A 14,091-nucleotide genomic window follows, 5' to 3' on the forward strand; every position below is an offset into this window, starting at 1 on the left:
AAAGCATCTCTGGGGTCATAAAGGCAGGTAAGCAGACACCGTTCAGGAGTTTAGGACAGAAAAGCCCCTGGCTTCACACACACAGTTCCCTTCTGTTCAGGACACCATGAGAAACCAGAGTAACTGAGGGAATTAAAGTACCAGGCCAGCAATCTATAATTAATCACATTTTAGTCTGTCTTCATCTTCCAATATAGAGTTTCAGAATGAGCCAAAATTGTAACACAGCACTTATAATCAAAACAAAATGCGAGTAAAGAGATGTCTTAAGACAAAGAACTACCATCCAATATTAAGTATCTTATTATTAGCTCTTTTACCTGTGATATTAACAAAAAATCACTGTTCCTGAAAAGATTTATAGAGAAAAAAAAAAAAAGCAAACAAGCTTTTCAATACAGTACTGAATGACTGAAGTGGTTGTGCAGTACATTTTTATCTCTTTCATAATAGGACAGATAGATATATATATTCTTACAGTGCTCTTGTAGAAATCAATATTTTGATAAAGTAAATTGGGTTTGGGGGTTTCTTCTTTGTTCCATAACTTTTATTAGAGAGGACAAAAAAACTTTGGATGCACCTACAGGTAAACACTAACTTTAGTGTAACCTATTCTGTAAACTCATGTTAAACACTGGTTAAAGACAAAGAAGCCTTGATGATTCTAACTCATTCTAACTAAATGGATACAGCATAAAAGGCAGATAATATTGCCACCAGCATACCTTGAGGCCTTCTGATGCCTTGCAGGCAGCAATATTTCTTAAGAGAATGGGGTTGTTTGAGGGAACTGTAAGGCAAACTGTTACAGTGCAATTTTGAGTCCGAGATACAGCTGTTTCATTTCAATAAAACATGGAGAACGGAGCAGACATGAGAGCCTCGCCTGGTTAATAACAGTGAGAGGAATTCCAGGCTTCTCATGACAAAACCATCGTTTGTGTGTGTTTTGAGACCGGTAGTTTTAATGCCGGCCCCCACATCATTTCAGGGCGTAGCGCTGCTTTGGAAAGAAGAGCTGCTTATTTGCAGAGTGCACAAACAAGCGAATCACTCCTGACCTGCTGCACCAAGAGCTCTGCTGGGGCAGCAGGGCCTGTGAGGAGCCCCACCACCATCTCTACCCAAGCTCTAAAATCGTAGGGAAGGAGGAAGGGTGCAAGGAGAAGGGCCCCATGCTCACAGCATCTACATGTGGGCTGGCCATGAACAGCTCCTGCTTTGCACATCAGTCACTCCAGTCCCTGCTTCAGCTCTCCCGGGTCAGCATTTAGGGCATCTGCACACCCAAACTGAGTCTCTGGGATCTGGTAACCAAAGGAAATTGCAATGGCCGTATATGTTCTGGGACTAAGGGACTGCAGCCTGTCTCTGTGCCCCCACACTCCAGTAAAAGGGGTATAAATAGCTTTGTCCTGTGCCAGAGAAGCGTTTCGGGAGCAGCTACAATAAAAGTCTTAAGTTATTTGGAAACTGCACAGGCGCTATATAATTCCTTTGGCAGATGGAATAAGATAGCATTTTAAAGTAGGTACTATTTCCTACCAATATTTACACGTTGTAAAATACTTCTTACAGCTACTTTCTGTAAAGGATAAATTACCAAAACATTTTAAGCCATCTCTTATAATAAGCTATTAAATAATTTAGAGGATCTCCATCCATTAAATATTTAAAAGGCTTTAATTTCTCCATCCTCAGTAATTCCTCGTTTAAACCAAAGATAGCACATCCCTTAAAAGACTTTTTCTGTAAAATCACGGCTAAGAAGGAAGCAGGCGTACGCGCCACACATTTCACAGGGCAAAGCACCGGCTGCACAGCTCAACCCCACTGCCAGCCCTGTTAAACTCCGGTGTCCTTCAGTTTCTTAGAGCACAAATAGTCCGTTTGTTTAATTTAAAAGCACTGTTGCTTGAGTTGGAGGGGAAATAAAGATGAAATCAGCCAGGAGCAACAGCAAACACCTCCTTGTCAGTTTCCACCTGTCACCATCAGCTCCCTCACACAGAGAGCCGGTTGTGAGGCTAATGACCACAGACGGGGTGGGCACTGACCGCTCATTTACCCCCCCACAAACACAGAACCCCCCCCCCCCGGGCCCGGGGGCAGCCGGCGCCCCTCAGAGGATGGCGGCGCCCCATGGCGGCGCACGGCCACGGCAGGGCAGTAGGGACATGGCGGGCAACCCCCGCCCCCGGCGCTGAGGGGCCCTGAGGGGTGGCGCGGGCGGGCAGCGGCTCTGCCGTGAGGTGCTGCTGCCCTCTGGCGGCCCCTCGGCGGCTCAGCCAGCCGCGGCCTGCCACAGGATCCAGCGGGGAGCCGTGGGGCACGTCCCGTTCTGTCACGACTCAGAAATCTCATTAAAGCCCATCCGGACGCCCTGCACCTAGTGCTCTGTCGCAGCCAGCTCGTTGTCCCCGGCCGAGCCCTCCAAGAGATCCCTGCGAGGCCGCTGCAAAGCCTCTCATCTGCAAGCGCTCCTTTGTGCGAGAATGAGCTGTCCATGCAAATTAAGTTTCGTCATTAATCATACATGCTAACACGCCGCTGTCACCACATTCCTCCGGTCACCCTCCCCTCTGCAGCCACGCTGCTGGCCACTGTGTGAGGAGATGGGGGGCCAGAGGCTGCCCCACAAGCTGCTCCCCTCTCCACCAGGTCCTCTGTGAACCCCCAGAAATTTTTCCACAGGAAAATAATTCTTCAGGTCACAGCCAGCAGTGAGTTTGGCTTGAACTGAAGATTTCAAGTGGCAGTAAATTCACCACAGCACAGTTATTCCAACAGTTAATTAACCTCACTCTAAACACTGCACCTTATTTCTAATCTGAATTTGTCCAGCTTCAGCTTCCAGGCAACTGATCTCGTTAGGCCTTTTTTCCTTCTCCTCTGCTATCAGGTACCGCTGTCCACACACGGCACTTGCAGCCTGCGGTCAAGCCCCCACTAAGCAAACTTCACATAAGTTAGATGGAAGAAGCCTCTCCTTGAAAGTTTTGCACTATTAAAACCCTCACGCATCTCTTCTCTGCATTGCTGCCGATTTCTCAGTATCAAGTTTTTTGAAGTGAACATCAGAAGGAAAAGTAACCAGAGATGGTCTTTAGTATTGCCACAAACAGAGGTAACAAACTTTCCAGACTGTACCTAATGTACAGTCCAGCTCCTCTTCCAAGCACTACACGGGGACAAGCCTGGTTCTTAAAGGTCTCAGTTCTGCCCATCCTGACTCACATTAATTAATTAAGGACACAAAGCTATGCACATAGGAACATGAGACCACTGTCACACTGCAAGAAAGCAGAACTTCTATTGGTAGCAGTTCCTGTACCCTTCACTCCCAGTCAACAACTTTTCTGCTGCATTTTCTTCCCCATGGGTATCACTGAGGGAGCCCTGATCACATCAAGCTCCCTAGCATAAAGCAAACTGAAGTAAGGTTCTTCAGGCAGTAAGAGCGTTAGCTAATCGAGGGGGCACCAAACTGCAGGTGTGTGTACTCACTTTTAAGAAAGCCAGACATGTAAAATTCACTGGGAGACAGTGGCAGTTCCCAGCACCTCTCAGACATCAGCAGGCTCCTAACAGGCTTCACCTGCAACTTCTCAAGTGCTTTTTTATGACATCACATTCCATTTAGGACATCAGCCTCTGCTGGTGGCCCCTCAGTCTGCCACCACCAGTCAGCAATTTCCACAAGAATATTTCAAATCCTGACTTAATACGAACTGAGAGGCAAGGAGGAAAATAAAACAGCACTGTGAGAGCTAAAGGAAATGAACGCATGGCTTCATAAGAAGGGAGTACTGAACTGCTGTTATATCCACATAGCATGAGCTACCCAGCAGTGGGGCGATCCACACAGACATCCTGTGTGCCGTATGTCTAGGTGAGATGTGCCTGTCTTCATCAGCACCCAGAGCTCTCTCTAGGGTATGTGTCTTCTCTGTCTCCTTTGGAGGTGAGATAAACCTTCCATCCATCAAGGACATGTTAAGAGAACACGTCCATGGGAGGGTTGTAAAAATATTCCAAAGACACCCCAATTCTCCATCTCCGTCACTGTACGCTTTCCCAGTTAATTGTAGAGAGTAAGAAGCTGAGTTGTGTGGATCCTCTGCTGGAAGGGATTCTTAGACTTATTTTTAAGTGGGAGTTTGTAGCCTTCAAATTGAATCTGGTAGAGCTCAGGGCACACAGAAGCAGTAACTATAGCATGCAGAATCAGAAAACAAATTGAAGCAAGGGATTGAGGGTGAGAACTAGAGGACTTCTAGAAGCTCTCAAGTTCACAGAGTGTAAGGAGGAGCTTGGAATCAAAGCCATTGCCAACTCTGCTGAGGCAAAACAAGTCAGGTATCTACTTGGAATCTGATGCAGTGCAAACTACAGGGCCTAGTTCAGGTCCCCTCCAGGCAGGGGAGCAGTAACGTTTTCAAGTACATTAACTCGAGCACCTGTGATCCCCAGAACATAGTTTTCAATTGTATTTACATGGCAAACAGAACTAGCAGACAAGTTATACTGGCACGAATAACTACTCACTTGCAGTCCAAAAGTATGATCTCTCTGTATGAGAAGATCACATAAATGAGACAGAATCTCATTTAGAAATTGAATTTTTGGGAAAAACATTTTAGAACCTGCTCTCTCATCTCAAACTGAGCCAAAATCTTTCCTTCAGGAAAAATTCTGCCGAGACCAACAGGACTACTCAGAAACTAAAGTACAGCTATTATAGCTGTAAAGCAAAGACAGAATATACCCTCTTCTCCATATAGCATTATTTATTATTCATCACCAGCCTACAAAGAACCCTGCTGCCAAAGTAAACACGTGAAGCAGTAAGTATTTTTATCAAGGTTTCATTTTTAAGGTTGCACAAACAGACTTCCCAACTTGGACAGCAAACACAGGATATCTCCTCATTACAGCCCAGAGTTTCAACCCTTTCAACTACATTTATCAGAGAGAATTTTTCATTGTGATTATCCAGGTTCTTTCAGGCCCACACTGCAGCCTGTGAAACAGCTCAAAATCTTTCCCACCCCCTGGTGTATGGCCTACTTAAGAGATGGGAAGAATTGCAGTTGCTGTGTTCAAGAAAGCACAGGAATTGCCTCAACCCTGTTCAGAGAGGAGGCAGAGTGGAGGCAGTGCCCCGCTCCACTCCCGGCTGACCTCCGAGGAGCAGAGCAGTACTCTTGTAAAGCAGGCAGCACACCGAGAAACGCGGAGAAACAGGTCTTTGAAATAAATCTCTCAGCAGAACATTTCAGACAAAGCAAATATGCATTTTCCCCTACTATAAACTTTGCCTACCAGGTAGCAAAGCAGTAAAGTGGTTGCAAAGATTATCTCAGGCAGTAAAGACACTTTCTCGTGCCCTGGATTGATGTAGGAATTTGATTCATTTCTCCCATAGAAGTAAAAGATAACAGATCCACAGCTATAGAGCAAATCACTCACCTCTCTTCCCACTCACCGTGGACCCAAGTGAGCTGGCTGGTGTTTTTGCAGAGATCACTTGGACAAGGGATGAAGAGAGAAAGGGGCCTTGTATCTCTCTGTGCCTCTGGACAAGGCACGGGGTCCCAGACCTGCCTGGTTTCTGCCTTGCTCTGCCAGGCCAGGGCTCACACGCGAGAAGCAGATGATCATCAGCTGTAAGTCACCATTCAGATTAAGAACAAGAGGCAACCCCAAGGAAACTGCATGGCAATTAAGATTCAGAAAGTATGATCAGTGAAGAAAATTTGAAGTAGCTGTGCTCGTTTGGTGAAGAAAGTGTTTATTGGAGACATAACAACTGTCTCCTCAAAGAGGTCTGCTTTATAGAAGAGTGTGATTTAAAGAAGTGTTTCTCTGTAGCTACTGCAAATACCATAAAAAATTGTTATCAGTTGCAAAGATAGTTTAGTGTGTGCATGGGGGGAAACTTCCTAAGTGTGGGAAATGAGTGGGACAAGCTGCAAAAAGAACTCACGGAGTCGGCTTCACTGGAATTGTTTTAAATTACCACTTTAACACCTATGGGATTGCCAAAGCTCCCTTCTGCATGCATACAGTGGGATTACATGATGCTCAGGGGCTGTATAGGGACTATGTTCCCTTTATGCCTCAGAACCCTGACCGCAGACAGTCATCAAGCATACATCTGTCAGAAGTTATTGGAGGAAAATAGTGGCAGAAGGAAACTAAAAACACCTACATCTCTTTGATTTTTCCATGCAGACCTCTGAGTCTGAGAAGATTTATGCAACTAAACCTAGTTCTTTGCAATTCTACTGCATTAGAGTATTATATTATCTTCCTGTTCTCTAAAACACCTCACTCATGGTAAATAGTTACAGCACATCTCCTCATGCTTCCCCGAGTCCCATGGCCAGGCCACGACGCTGACAGGGTCTGTCCATTTCTGTGCCACCAGTGTAATCTGATCTCTGCTTTCATTTCAGTTCATGAAACTCTCCTCCAAGAGAAAAGCACAGAACAGCTCGATTTGCTCTTAAAGCACAAACATGCTTTATGAGCAGTGGATGCACATTGGCTGATGAAGAATCCCAACTGTCTGGGTATATGGGATAATTGTTCCACTTGGGACTCATTAGCTAATTGTTAAAAGATTCTAATGAAAAGCATTTCATAAATACAGCACTAAATTTCGAGAAGTGTAATTATGGACTGAACGCACATTTTTAGCACCTGTGTTATCAACTACACAAGCCAATAGCAAAATATCTTGCACTGTGCTATTTCTGTTTTCGCTCTCAGTCACAGGGTAGTGCACAGGATAACTACCAGCAAATTGAAAGGTAGCATTTTTAATATTCCTATTTTAGTACAAAGATAGCACAGCCAGCTTGAGATTGGTTGGAGATTCTGCCAGCATACAGAATCTTTTATGGCAATAGTGAAGAACAAAACTTGGATGGGAGAGGAAAATCACAGACCAAGGAGCTATAACCCAACTTCCTGGTCTTCTATTGTCACTTGACTTCAGTACCCCGGGCAACCTTTTTACTTGGTATTAGAAAATGTTTTCTTATCAAACCCTGCTCCTCAAATTATTTTAAAAAATCATTACTTCCTCTACTGAATAGGAAAATTCCAGATCTATGTACCTGACCTGTCAATTCAGGAACTGTTAGTGTAAATTGATTAATTAATTAATATCATTCCTCATTTTCTGTAATTCGGTGATAGAGACAAAACACCGCTAATATGCCAGCAAAGCATTTGTATGGCATGAAGATTTGGAACTAGATCAATAAAACAATTGCAATTTAAAGAAGAACCCAATCTTGTTCATTCTTTGTCCTACAAAAGCATATTCAGAACCAGTCTCAAAGTTTGTATTTACCTTACTCTGGCTTGACAGCACCATGCTGGATGGAAGTACTGATCATTACAGAGGGCAGCCCCACTGTACACAGCTCTGTCGGAGCTGGGGGTAACAGCTGCTATTTCAACACCGACTGCACCATCTTAAGTCCTGAGTTCTGATCTCTGCTCAGCCTTGTATCATGGAGAGGTATCTGCTTGTTTGGAGCTAACTGGAGCACCACCATCACTGTATGGGCACAGCACAGCTGGGTTTAACTCTCGCTGAGTTCAAGATTGTATTGTGCTCTTCAGGTACCAGGAGTCTCATAAGGTTTTCTGCATCCTGCCAATTGCCTACTACTAAGTCAAAAAGAAGAATGAGCAGATATCTGTTAATTATCCCCTGAGCCACTGGTCCTGTGGCACTAGAATCAATATTACTTTGCCAGAAATAAAAGCAAATTTTGAAAGTGGAAAGACCTCAGAAAGATGAATCGCTTTACATGTGGAAGCAGCATGCCCTAACTGGGTTAGTTTCCCCAGCAGATCACTGACATGTACATGGAGTGACTCTACCTTTCCCCTACATGCCCTTGTCTTTCTCCTTGTAACCAGAAAAAAATCCCTGTATCAATATGAATACGGCAGGTAATGCACTCTCTCCCAGGTATTTTCATTTCCAGCAGTACGAGGTGCTGCATGCCCTGACGCATTTCAGAAGTCCCATTATCTACATTCTGCTTCCTCCCCCCCAGAAATGATTGCTGTTGTCTCTTCCTCTTCCAGCCCAATCCTTCAGTCCTCCTTCTCTGTCCCTCCTCAGCCCTATTTCTTGTTTACGTAGCAGCTCTTCCTGCCTCCTCCGGGAAGCTCACCTGCTTGGCAGCAGCGTGTGAGGGCTGGCAGAAAGGGAGAGAAACCCCACTGGAGTTCATGCACTGATCAATAACGAAAGAAGGTCTCCCCATTTAAAGGAGGTTAATCATCTGCTGGCTGCTGTTTTCATCCTTTCACAGGCACAAGGAAGCCAGATAGAGCTCTGAAAAAGGAGCACACCTCAAAAGGAGAAGAGTTTTAGACTCACTGCTGAGACAGGGTAGCAGCCGCTGCAGCAAGCTGGTACTGCTTTTCAGAGGCAGGAAGAGAAAGGTGTCAGCATGTTTTTACCTCTCGAGCACCTGAAGTGTCAGAGAAGACAGAAGCAGGGTCCTCCTTCTGGTACCTGTCACAGCCAAGGGAACAGCATGTTTCCATACAGGAGGCTACCCTGACCAGAGTGAGACCACAGCCAGACTTTGAATCAGTAACAGCATGTCCTCTTCAGGGATAAAGCTAGAAACTTTCTTCTTTCTTAAAAAAAGAAAGACAACTTTCACAGAGCTCAGAGAAGGCTGAACCTTAAGGCTTTCAGTTCCCAATCTGCCTAGGATGGATTTTTGTTTCCATATTGTCCCTTCACTCATGCACAAGCCACCTCATGATCACATAACTGTGTGCATGATTGATGGGAGGAGCTGGGAGGAGGGTAAGTGGTGTAATTTTGCTTATGCTTTGAAATGCTCAGGGTTGGAAAAGAAGTATGAGATCCCCTCACTTTCCCATGATTATGATTGCCTTAAAAATGCAAGATCTGTTGAAAGTAATAAATTGTTGATTGTTTGTTTAGTTTCAGGGTAGACAACAATCAGCTTTTAATCAATTTTTCATCACCACTGGAGAGCTATTAACTCTCTTAAAATAATTAGAAAACAGAAAAGAAAAATTTCCTCTAATTATTTTTATCCATGAGCTGAGACTTCATGAATAAAATCTCAAGACTCATAGACACACACACACAAAACACCTAGGTGGCACATTTACTTCAGAGAGATGGGAAAGAAAAACCAGAACCCTAGGTATATTTTTCACAAAGCCTGCCTCAGCGAGCTTTGTCCAAAGCTTTATCTCAGCCTGTGGTGAGCACTGATTGACTCATACACCTTGTCACAGCAACTTCCCAGCAGCTTTCCCCACCAATAATCCCCTGACAATATACCCTCAGCATGCCTCCTTTACTTCAACCCTTTTGCTGCACACACCATTACAGCAGCACACTGGTTGTAGTTCAAATGCAGCTGTGCTTACAGGAAGACAAGTTCATGAGCACTTCGCCAGATCCCAAGACAAGTTTTCAACAGACATTTACCTTTTGGGATGGTGGCCAAAGTCCTACATTTTCCTAAGTTACAGTTAAGAAGCAAGCGGCCTTTGGTAGGAAGACTCGCCGGAAACCTGTCCTCAAACCCAAGAAAAGATGCCCTTCTTGATGGTACGCGAGTCAAAAATAATTCTCAGATCTCATAAGGGCTACCTGAACAAAAATGTAAGGGACTGTAAAAAAAAACAGATCAGACTGGCTTATGGATTTTAAGGGATGACCAACTAAAGTGTGTGAGGGACTGAGCTAATTAAGTACTCCCCAATCAGGACCACAGTGACTGCATTTTATTTTATTTTTTTCAATTGCCTATTGGAGATGAATTGTGATTCACTTTAAAAAGGGATTCTTCTTGTAAATCAATCAGTGTTAGACCCATTTGACCTACTAGTGTCTCTTTAAAGATTGATGAACTGAAACACAAAAGTGAAACTCTCTCACTTTAACCGTTCCCATCTGAATTTCCTGCACGATGAGATACATTTTTAAAGAGTCCCGTGGAATGGTTACAACATGAATCAAATTTTTCAGGTTATTGCACAAAGGATTTCCATAGCCTGGCAATAAGCAAGGCAACCACACAACCTGGAAGAAAGCAAGGATAGTCACAGGGCTGTTTTAGATGAAAATCTGCTGTTATTAAAAATGCACTACATCTCAGGGACCATAGTAGGAATTTCATAGGTCTTTCACTTTAATACTGGTTACTAATTAGATGGAAAACAGAATCCCTAATGGAGGAAAAATAACAAGATCTAGAAAATCACTTACTAGATTTACTTTTCCCGCTCTCTGGGTGAAACCCCTTTCTTGCAAATGACAAGCTTCTTGGCCACGATTAGCACAACCACGATTAACCTGATGGCTTTCAGCAAGTAGGATAAATACTTGGGTAGTTCTGTTCAGCTTCATTCAAATTGTTTAATTTTGAGGAGGTGTTTGCAAGTATGAAGTGGCTTGTAGCACCTTTATAGCAGAAATACAGCATAACTCGCTTCCTATACAGACACTACTTCATAAAACAGAGTAAGTGTCCAGTGGGGGTGTGGTTTCTCATTTTCAATTATTTTTTGGACTCAAGCCAAAAACAGTTGGGTTCTTAAGCCATGATTTTGTCCTTTTTAATTTGACTCAAGCGTACAGGACTTCCTCATTATTTCTCTGCTTGCAGTACCACCATCCAACTTATTACCTGCAAAGAGCAGTATCACATAAATAATCTACTGCCTTTTGAACCTGAGGGCCTCAACATCTGATCTCTGAGAGTATGAAAAATCTCAAATTTAATAATGGAATATCCCTGTGATAGTCACTCTAACTGGAAAGTAATAGCTTCTGAAGCTTCCTGTTTTCCGTTCAGAAGGATTTAGGGTCAAATAGATCAGCCGATGACAGCGCATCCTCCTCCAGCAAAGATGCAGAAGCGTGGAGATGAAGAGCAGGCTGTCTATTGCATGGAGAGCCAAGGCCCCCATGCTCTGTGTCAGCATTCAGGCTAGAAGTGTGAGTGTTGTACTGAGGAGACACCAGACTGGGGTTCAGCATCAGCATTGTTGCTCCATGCTTGGATGCGTGCTGGGCTAGCTGAGCTCTCTGCATACAGCGCTCAAGCCTGGCTTAAGCACCAGGACCCCTTGAAGGTCTCCTCCACCAGATACCACCCACCTTCTGACATCCATGTCCCAGCTGCAGAACCACTATCATACGCTGTGTCTATATGTTGCACAGCATAGAAAAAAAAATGGTTCAGGATGAAAGGAAAAATCCCAGCACTGCTCCCCTGGTACAGAAAGACCAATAAGAGTACATCTGCCGTGACTGGGTAAGTTTCAGCTGAATTTGCACAAGTAGCAGGATTTTTTTTTTTAAACATCTCCAAGAAAGATCTGCTGAGCACCTTGTAATAAAAATAAAGACAGACCAGACTTGACAGGTTTGCAATTAATTTTCCTTGGCTCTTATTTACATCTTTGATCCTGGCAGTCTTTCTCTTCTGAATGAGAAACACGGGCTCCCATTTGTAGTTCCTAACGTAGCAAAATCCATGTGGCAGGTGTTTGCTACTCATTTCATTGACACGAGTTTCATGTTTAATCAAAAGCTGAAGCAAGACAAAATGAAGAAAACAAGATAAAGCAAAGCAAAGCCTGAAGCACCAGTCTATGCTCAACTCTTTACAGTTTGGCAGGGAGCTGATGGGTAACAACCTCAGAGAAAGATTTGTCTGCTGAGGACCAAATCACCCACTGTATTGTCAAGTCATCCCACGGATGCTCCTAGACAAAGACATCCTAACAGACTTCTCAGCTCTTGTCCTATGCACCAATACCTTAATTTTAAGGCACTGTCCAATCCTTTCCCATCATAAGCATGGCCTACCCACAACACACCCCACCATTATCCAAATACGTTTCTTCAAAAAGAGCAGAGGAGACTGTAGGAGAAGGCAAAATCTGAAAATCTTTGTGAAACATCTAATGCCTTACACTAGGAAGCTAACAGAGCTGTCTAGAAAATATAGGAATAACTAAATTTCAAAGCAACTGTTGGACAATGCAATTGCAACAGAAAGGTAATGACCCAAGGACCCGAAGCAGAAGCTCAGCCATGCTTGTCATATGATGTATTTGTAGCTGCACTGAGATTTGAGAAAATATATTCTGAAAAACAGGATCTTCAAGCTTGAAAACCAGCATGACTTGGGAGTCACTTAGAATTTAAGCATGAGAATTGTGAGAGTCTTATTCAAGGCACAGTGCTATGCACATCATTATTCCACTGAGGAATCCACCCATGGAATTTTTTGTGGGTACACGCTATATTATGTGAGGGGGGAAAGGAAAATGTTTGCAATAGAGAAGATCATTTATCTATTTATCTGTTCCTTAAATGAGTTCAGCTACCATGTCTTAAGAGAGCAGCTCCTTCTAACAACTCCTCTGGGAGCAGTGGCCACAGTTACCAGGCCCATGAGAGCACCCAGCCAGTCTGGCACGCACTCAGAACCTCACAAACGCCCTTATTCTGCACTATGGAGCCAGTTGCCCCATTGCAGCAACAGGATTCTGCCCTGACAAGAGGCACAGGATACCAGAAGCAACACTGGATGAAAGATGGAGGCCCTGAGACTTCTCTTTTTCATCACAAGTAATTTGTAAAGCTAGTCAAAAAATCGCGAGAGTTTGAGCCGGGTTCTGGTATCCATAGCACGTGATCAAAGAGAAGAATTTGCCAGTCACTGGAAAAACAATCATAACCTACCTTCCACCACTGAAGGCAAAGCCTGTAAATATTACTATTGATCAGAGTAGGACAATTTTCATCAGGATGCATTGCATCGGACATTAAATATCTGCAGAGGCAAGGCCTATGCAAGCTAGCGCTGGAACAGATAGTTCCAAGGATTTAACATGCGCAATACATGAGCAATTTGCAAAAGAATAAGTCACAGAAGACACTATGAAACCATACTAAAAAGTATATCAGAAATGGATTTTATGTAATATTCCAGGTTATGTTACAGCATATTGACATATGCAACAAATTAAAACAGTTAACTCATCTTACTACCTTCCACTGATAATTTTTTAATTAAGTCACTTATCTTTATCTACATATTTAAGAATTTAGATCTTTCATTATTCATCTCTTAAAGAAAATCGATGTTGCCTGATTTGCTACAGCTCAAACAAGCAAGCAGTATTAGCTGAGATAAGACAGCCTAACAGAAAAATAATTCATTAACTTTATTAAGAAGCCCTAAGAAAATGCTACTAAGCAAGTTTTCCTACTCCTAGAAGTCTGAATTATGAACCAAAACTTAATGGCATTCAGTGTGTCTGAAATACACATAACAGATTTTAAAATATATATTTGTAAATAGAATGAGAAAATGGGAAAACTATTAAAAACTATTAGAAGAGTTCAATAATATGTTTTGGAAGGTTTGTCCCTAATACTAGGTTATATTATAAAAAACACTATCAAAAAGCTTCATAGTCAGGAATGAATGAAGAGACTGGAAGCTAATCTATAGCACTGGTTAGATGCGAGTGTCTAAATGCCTGTCCGCTGTACAGCTTCGAACTATTTGCACATCAAAACAGCCCCTGGTTTTACACTTGGGATCCTAAAGCTTTATAAAAGACACCGTGAAAAGAGTAAACTTTGAATCTCGGTTCCTTGAGAAAGCAGACTTTTTCTAGTCATCTTAAGTGTCCTTTTCTTCTCAGGGTGACCTTAACTTTCAGATTTGTAAAATGGTTTCCTCTTGTGTTCAATCCTACTGTGTAATAAATTTTAAAAATGACTATTTATCTTCTTTAATATATTAGTCATATGTAGCAGGAGAAGCCTCTGTGGGAATTTTTGCTATTGAGTTTGCTCCAGCTTAAGTCAATGCTGATTTAGAAAAAATAACTTACGCTTAGTAACAAACAATCATGAATATATTTATTGGAATAACATCTTGCCATTCTCCCCCAGCAGCGTGTTTAGTTTATCATTTGCAGTACTATATATCGGTGTATATTTACAGTGACCGAGGCAATTTAAAAGCAATG

At 43.0% G+C, this 14,091-nt stretch overlaps 1 protein-coding gene and 1 long non-coding RNA gene across 6 annotated transcripts in view; one reads left to right on the forward strand and one right to left on the reverse strand.

Annotated features, from left to right (window-relative positions):
* Positions 1–5,681, reverse strand: part of TAFA4 (TAFA chemokine like family member 4) — a 58,742-nt gene extending 53,061 nt beyond the window's left edge. For all 5 annotated transcript variants that reach the window (XM_035337986.1, XM_035337982.1, XM_035337984.1 and 2 more), the window contains exon 1: positions 5,476–5,681. The gene's annotated coding sequence lies outside the window, so the exon portion shown is untranslated. The remainder of the gene's footprint in view (positions 1–5,475) is intronic.
* Positions 5,682–5,841: 160 nt separating this feature from the next.
* On the forward strand, positions 5,842–6,656 carry LOC118173103. The gene is made up of 2 exons (XR_004754016.1): positions 5,842–6,345; positions 6,465–6,656. It is a non-coding gene; the product is annotated as an uncharacterized LOC118173103 (long non-coding RNA).
* The last annotated feature ends 7,435 nt before the right edge of the window (positions 6,657–14,091 follow it).

Source organism: Oxyura jamaicensis, chromosome 12 (assembly GCF_011077185.1).
Source record: "Oxyura jamaicensis isolate SHBP4307 breed ruddy duck chromosome 12, BPBGC_Ojam_1.0, whole genome shotgun sequence".
Taxonomy (NCBI): domain Eukaryota; kingdom Metazoa; phylum Chordata; class Aves; order Anseriformes; family Anatidae; genus Oxyura; species Oxyura jamaicensis.